Raw genomic sequence first — 8,122 nt, forward strand, 5'->3', positions numbered from 1 at the left:
GTTAGGCTTGTACATCTTACTAAATCCCATAAAAATCTCAACATCTGACCCATTTCATTTTTACAAAGGAAGGGACTATTACCCTGGAAAATATGCGTAGAAATCTGCAGCATTCAGAGGCATTAAACAGTTTTATTTCACATTTGTTTCCTATGTATCCTGCTTGATAGACACATTGTAGCACCTGCTGCTATAACTCTCCACTCCATCAGCTCCCAACCTCCTCTTTCCAGAAGGGAGTAGAAGCCTCTTCTCGAACATCTGAAGTCATGCTGCCATCTCCTGTTCACTGCCCAGAATGTCGTGAAGTCACCCTCCAAAGGCCTGCAAACGCACGCGGAGGACAAAACCGACCAACTAGAGAATGCAGGCTCTTTTACACATTTCCTCGGCCAGTAGTTTAAGACCACTTTTATTCCAAGTGGCAATGCCATAATAATCTTGCTTTAAATGTGATGTGCTTTAGCTAGAAGTTACTGTAGAGAAGTTTGGGAGTTATTATCTAAACATTGAATCAGTACTTTTTGTTTTTTTAAATATCACTTTCACATGACCTAAATTTCAATTATCTATTTTTTTAATGTAAACATTAAGAAAGCATTTTAAAATATTAAAAATAACAATCATGTATGTTGAATTTAAAATTAGCTAAAGTGTTCTCAGAAAACTGATTCTCGGGGCGCCTGGGTGGCTCAGTGGGTTAAAGCCTCTGCCTTCGGCTCAGGTAATGATCCTAGGGTCCTGGGATGGAGCCCCACATCGGGCTGTCTGCTCCGCAGGGAGCCTGCTTCCCCCTCTCTCTCTCTCTGCCTGCATCTCTGCCTACTTGTGATCTCTGTCTGTCAAATAAATAAATAAAATCTTAAAAAGAAAAAGAAAATTGATTCTCTTCAACAATTCCAAACTTAGAAGCAGTGACATAGGAGAAAGTAGGTGGAAGACAAGTTAACATTGACAAATTTGTTTTATCTTGGAACTTTACCAAACTACAGAGTCAAGTAAGTGAATAAACTTTTCAAATTTTCTATTCTTTTTTCTTTAATTTTTGGAAAAGATTTTATTTATCTGACAGAGAGAGAGAGAGCACAAGCAGGGGGAGTAGCAGGCAGAGGGAGAATCAGACTCCCCACTGAGCAAGAAGCCTGCTGTGGGACTTTATTCCAGGACTCTGGGATCATGATGTGAGCTGAAGGCAGATGCTTAATCAACTGAATCACTCCAGACATCCCACAGATTTTCTTTTCATTGCTAATTTTTAGAATCTAAGAATATGCCCACCAGAGAGTTCCATATTTTCAAAAATTATTTTTTCTTTTCCTCTTGTTGTTACCATAAACCATAAATACTGATGTGTTAATGCAATTGTCTCCCCAGATTTGTGTGGATAGGAACTGCATTCTGGGTTAGGATAAGAATCCAAGTCTCCTGCTCATAATTTAAAGAGATCCTTAGAAGATAGGCTCTTCTCTGCAAACATCAGCAACATTCTGCCAACAGTGTATCAGAAGAATGGACACCTAATCCATGACCATTTTTTAAAGGGGAAGTCCAGTGCACCTGGGTGGTTAAGTATCTGCCTTTGGCTCAGGTCATGATTCTAGGGTCCTGGGATTGAGCCCTGCATCAGGCTTCCTGCTCAGTAGGGAGTTTGTTTCTCCCTCTGCCCTTCCCCTGCCCCGGCTCCTGCTCTCTCTCTCTCAAATAAATAACACAAACTTCTAAAAAAAAATAAAATAAGAACAAAAGTCCAATTCTCCTACCTATCAACTATAGATGGTAATGTTCCTCTTTTAAAGTTATTTATAATTGCTTCTGAAAATTAAAACTAATATATTTATTTTTTTCCAGGTTATTTATTTATTTTTATTATGTTTAATGGCAAGGCAAAGCCGCTAGCTGTAACCTTTTGTAAAACGCATCCTCAGTATTCACTTTGAGACAGGTTTTCTTCAAATCACTGTTTTCTGGACAAATAGCTCCCCTTATTTTTTTATTTTTTATTTTTTTAAAGATACATCTTTCGGGGCACCTGGGTGGCTTAATTGATTAAGCGGCTGCTTTCAGCTCAGGTCATGATCCCGGAGTCCTGGGATCAAGCCCCTCCTTGGGCTGCTTACTCCGCAGGGAGTCTGCTTCTCTCTCTGCCTGCTGCTCCACCTGCTTGTGCTTTTTGTCTCTGACAAATAAATTTAAAATCTTAAAAATAAATAAAAATAAAGACAAGTCTTTGAACCTATTAGTTCACCTGTGTACTGAGCGCCCTGCAAAATTCTCTGTTGTAGATAACTAGTTCGGGAGACATCACTGCTCTGTATCATGTCGTTGGCATGGATAATAGGGAACAAGTGCAGATCAGGAGAATACTGCACAGACAAACTCCGTGCGGAGCATTGCAAAAGGATGGCCCGTGGAAGCTGATGCATGTACATTTCAGTCTTGTATAAACACTCTTCCACATCTGTACATTCCTCTTGTGGGAGCCAACTAAATTGCTAATCGTTAACTTTTTTTCAGGCTCTAAAAAGTGTTTATGGACTCAAAGTATGTTTGTGATTCTCATCACTGATATTTTTCACTTACACACATCAATTGACAAATATAATCTCTCTACATATATTAAGGACAGAATATTTTAATCTTCAACAAACTGACAAATCCTATAATCTCTTGGTTTATTCACACAGCCAAAGGCTTCTGGGGCATGTCCTGGGATATAGGACTCTGTGTTCTCAGCTGGAAAATGAGAGAATGAAACAAGACCATTTCTCAGGTCCTTCCATCTTAAAAATTTGGATTCTGACTGTAAGTAGAGTAGAGTGGGAAAAATCTTGTTACTTCAGGCCTGAACTCTAGACCCAATTCCTATTGGGCAAGAGAGAGCAACTTCTCCAGAAATATAGGGAGAAAGTAACAAGGTCACATTTTGGTCAGCCCACAGTTACTTCAAAACCATAACACAACCAATAATGGTAACAGAGCCAAGGTAGCTACTGATTGTCAGAAAATAATTTACCACAATTGCTATGATTACTTTAGATGATAGTATTAAAGAATATCACTCATGTCATTGTGTAGAATACTAAAATTCCCTAAATTTTGTATCATTTAGCAACAAGCTAACTTTAGGAGGTGATCATGATAGGTATAATAGAAAAAAATTTTTTTTCACTAAAGTCTTAGATCGAGCCTGTAATTATGTAAGAGCCCCTTCCTGGTAGACCCTCTTCAAAGGACTCAAATCAAACATGAAGCAATTTGGGAACTGCCTACAATGACAAAAAGATAGAATAAAAGAAAGGTCTGTTATTTCTTGGCACAGTTGTTTGACTCTCATTATCAAGGTATCAAGGCAATAAGCAAAGAATCAGAATTAGAAGGCCAAAAGGAACTGTTTGCATACCCACACACTCAATCCTACACAAGGGTTTTGTTTTGGTTCCATGTTATTCGTACGTTGGGAAGATTTTGCTTGTTTATTTGTGCTCCAGTTTAATTCAAGAAATATAAATGTTATTAAATGTGTTTTTTTCCTTAGTAAGAGTTTGTATCTTTCATCCAAACTGGCTGTTAACCTCTAAATTCCAATGCCTTACAAGGAGAATAGAGCTATCCTATATAGGTAGGATATAATTTTTTATTTTGCTGCTCAAAGAAAAATTTTTAGCATCCCAGCACAAGTTTGGGCATTGGCAATGATTATGAGCACTTTCATTTCAATAAACCGCCATTGCAGTTGAGACTATGACCTCCAGGGGAAAAAACTACTGGAGTTCTAGCCGATACAGGAGAAATGGAACTGGTCAGCTGATCTGCAACTCATTTATAAGCAGTTTCAACTAATAATTTATAACATTAAGTGATTGCTGACCTGCCAAAATCAAAGACAAATCTTGACATTCCCTTTTTTTTTTTTTGGACAGAGAGAGATCACAAGCAGGGAGAGAGACCGGCAGAGAGAGGAGGAAGCAGGCTCCCCGCTGAGCAGAGAGCTCCATGCTGGGCTCGATCCCAGGACCCTGGGATCATGACCTGAGCTGAAGGCAGAGGCTTTAACCCACTGAACTACCCAGGTGCCCCTCATTCGTTTTTTTAACGAAGAAAATAATGTGGAATAAATAAATTCTTTCCACTAATTTATATGTAAATTATACATAAACATATACTTGTCTCCCTCCTGCTCCCTCCCTCTTTGCCTTTCTTTGTCCCTTTTTCCTCCCCCCCTTCTTCTTTCATTCTCTCTCACTCTCTCTGTATCTGTCTCCCTACTCCTTGTTCCCTCTGTCTAGGAGGAAGAATTTCCTCTGCCCTTCAAGGTCCTTTTAGCTGAACTCAGAATCAAATTAAAATCAGATTAACAAGAGAAAATAAAATTTCATTTCATACGTACAGGGAATCCACACAAAAACAGAAAGAAATTCTGGAGACAGGCAAAATGAGGTATGTATGTCATTCTGAACTAAGGAGAAAGGGGTAGGGAGTCAAAGGGAAGGAATGCAATTCACGGGAAGATGAAAAAGAGTGAATGTTTGGTAAAGGAATGTTTGTTGGGCCACTCAGAAACAATTGGACACCAAGGACCCTGCTCAAACAGGCCTTGCTAGGCTCCTCCCTGTCTACTATACTTAGTTCCCATCATAATGTAGTTTTCTGTGGTGACAACTCTTTTTCTAGAGTCTAGATTCTTTCTAGGGGCACCTGAGTGGCTCAGTCAGTTGCCCATCAGACTCTTGGTGTTGGCTCAAGTCATGACCCCAGGATCAATCCCCCAAGGGGCTCGCTCTCAAAGCAGAGTTGACTTCAGATTCTTTCTCCCTCTCCCCACAGAACGAATAAAATCTTTTTCTATAAATGATAAATTCCTTTTAGACAGTTGTGCAGGAAGTAAAGAGCTTTCCCTGAATCTACTAGGTTCTGATTGCCTTTAACTCAAAATAATCTTCATGCCAAAGTGTCCCCTATTGGGACAGTCTGCCATTGGCCTCTACAACTCCCTCTCTCATTTTCTCTATCTTTTCCTCCCATTCTTCCTCTTCTTCTCTAACCCACATTCCCCCAGAAATACAGCTTGCTTTTAAAACATCACCATCATCTGCCACAAATGAACTGAACACTTTCTTCCTAATTGCCATGACTAGAAAGTCCTGGGACACATCGTTCAGGCAGGCTTCTGCTTCATTAAAGGAACCGTTCCCATTGTTCTCAAGTTGTGACAGGAGAAATGCACTCAGCAGTTTTATTAGAAGACCAATTCATTTCTTACCTGTTTAATTTTTACTGCCAGCCACATGATAGTTTCAGGCTGTCACTGAACATTAGCCACACCTACATCTGTCTTGCATTCTATTACCGGGCACTGCAGATGGCAGCCTCACTCTCTGGAATGCTCTGAATGAACCAGCTTCATGTGACAACAGTAGACCACGATCAAGGTCATAACAAGGATGATCTTTATGCCTTGATTACAGTTACTTAAAAATCTGAATAATTTACTATACATTGATTCCTCTCCGTTATAGAACTCCTAATTCTGCTTTTGCATTTCAGCATGGCTCTTATTATGCATGTTACCATTTCCATGTTTCATAGTAAAGTTTCTAGATTCTTTACAGGACTGAAATTTAGAATATAAAATTTTTGAACTGGATGATATCAAAATGCAGCTTGTGGCATGGTCTGAGGGTATAGTGAGCTCAGCTGCCTTCGAAAATGCGGCTTGTGGGGGTGGGGGAAGAAAAGGTTCTAACTGCTTCTTAAAAATTATACATGGGGGCGTGGCGGCGAGCGCGGACTGGCAGGAGGTGGTGGGAGGCCCGCGGCCGACGATTAGTGGCTGCCGCTGCCTGGGCCCAAGCACGGGGTTCTGAATGAGTCTGGCACACCATGTTCTCGGAGCAGGCTGCCCAGAAGGCCCACACTCTCCTCTCCCCACCGTCCGCCAACAATGCCACCTTTGCCCGTGTGCCTGTGTCCTCGTACACCAACTCCTCCCAGCCCTTCAGGCTCGGGGAGCGCAGCTTTAGCCGGCAGTACGCCCACATTTATGCCACCCGCCTCCTCCAAATGAGGCCCTTCCTGGTGAGCCGCGCCAAGCAGCGTTGGGGTGGTGGAGTCCAGGTAAAGAAGCTGTGTGAGCTGCAGCCGGGGGAGAAGTGCTGTGTGGTGGGGACCCTCTTCAAGGCCATGCCGCTCCAGCCTTCTATCCTCCGCGAGATCAGTGAAGAGCACAACCTGCTCCCCCAGCCTTCTCGGAGCAAGTATATCCACCCCGACGACGAGCTGGTCTTGGAAGATGAGTTGCAGCGCATCAGACTGGAAGGCGACGTCGACGCATCAAGGCTGGTCACAGGGACAGTGCTGGCCGTGCTCGGCTCCGCGAGAGACAGTGGCAAGTTCGTCGTAGAGGACCACTGCTTTGCAGAGCTCGCCCCTCAGAAGCCCGCACCCCCCTTGACACAGACAGGTTTGTGCTGCTGGTGTCTGGTCTGGGCCTGGGTGGAGGCGGGGACAAGAGCCTCCTGGGCACCCAGCTGCTGGTGGACGTGGTGACAGGGCAGCTGGGGGACGAGGGGGAGCAATACAGCGCTGCCCAGGTGTCCCGGGTCATCCTCGCTGGGAACCTGCTGAGCCACAACACCCAGAGCAGAGATTCCATCAACAAGGCCAAGTACTTAACCAAGAAGACCCAGGCAGCCAGCGTGGAGGTGGTCAGAATGCTGGACGAGATCCTGCTGCAGCTGAGTGCGTCAGTGCCGTGGATGTGATGCCAGGCGAATTTGACCCAACCAACTACACGCTGCCCCAGCAACCCCTGCACCCCTGCATGTTCCCGCTGGCCACCGCCTACTCTACGCTCCAGCTGGTCACTAATCCCTACCAAGCCACCATTGATGGAGTCAGATTCCTGGGGACATCAGGACAAAATGTGAGTGATATTTTCCGGTACAGCAGCATGGAGGATCACTTAGAGATCCTGGAGTGGACCCTGCGTGTCCGTCACATCAGCCCCACAGCCCCAGACACACTAGGATGCTACCCCTTCTACAAGACTGACCCATTCATCTTCCCGGAGTGCCCTCACGTCTACTTCTGCGGGAACACCCCTGAGTTTGGCTCTAAAATCTTCCAAGGACCAGAGGACCAGAGGGTGCTGTTGGTGGCCGTCCCCGACTTCAGCACCACACAGACTGCCTGCCTTGTGAATCTGCGTAGCCTGGCCTGCCAGCCCATCAGCTTCTCAGGCTTTGGGGCAGAGGACGAGGATCTGGGGGTCTTGGGTCTGCGCCCCTGACTCAGAGACCCCAGCTATCTGTTCCATGTGACACTGACCCAGCAGTGGCATTTGTTTCTTAAGAAAAGCCTGATTGGGACACCTGGGGCGCTCAGCCCGTGGAGCAACCAAGTATTGATTTTGACTCAGGTCTGATCTCAGGGGCGTGAGATGGAGCCCCATGTTGGGATGGGTGCTGGCGGTGGAGTCGGCTTGTGAGTCTCTCCGCTCCTCCCCCTGCACGCACTCTCTTTCTCTAAAATGAATAAAGTCTTTAAAACAAAAAATAAAACAAAACAAAAAATTATACATGTAGTCCCTCCTGAAATAACAGCATAACTGCCTCACTTTATAAACCAAGTGTAGATAAGTACCCCCCAGCAAGACACAACATGCATCCACTTAGCAAAACATCTGCTGACCCCTGGAACTCACCAAGTATATCCAAGCGTCGAATCCAAAAGCAAACACGGGGCCTTTAATTTGTAGCCTTTTGTATGTTAATATTTTATTTTCCCCTTCTGAATCTCATATTTATTTATTTATGTGCATTTTTTTCCTTTGAATCTGGTGGCAGCACTGTGAAATATCACAGGCCTTTCACTCAGTATTTTGCTAACAAGCCAACCAGGTACAAACAGGATTTTTATATCCATTTGTAAATTCTAGTTGGGGGCAGTTGAGTCGAGAGAAGGAAAAATAAAAAGACAAATACTACATTTGTGTAAGGTTTAATTCACATCACTTGTACAATACTGTGCTGTTGGCATGTGTCTTAATAAATAGGCTTCAAAAAGAAATTATTGCAATGTAAAAATAGTTTCACTGAATTCACGTGCTTTTTACTGTTCCCAG

General features: G+C 43.7%; 1 pseudogene across 1 annotated transcript; it reads left to right on the top strand.

Annotated features, from left to right (window-relative positions):
• Window positions 1-5,771: 5,771 nt before the first annotated feature.
• Window positions 5,772-7,561, top strand: LOC309864948 (DNA polymerase delta subunit 2 pseudogene; annotated as a pseudogene). Its single transcript has one exon. The product of its transcript is annotated as a DNA polymerase delta subunit 2 pseudogene (transcript).
• The last annotated feature ends 561 nt before the right edge of the window (window positions 7,562-8,122 follow it).

Source organism: Mustela nivalis, assembly GCF_964662115.1.
Source record: "Mustela nivalis genome assembly, chromosome: 5".
Classification (NCBI taxonomy): domain Eukaryota; kingdom Metazoa; phylum Chordata; class Mammalia; order Carnivora; family Mustelidae; genus Mustela; species Mustela nivalis.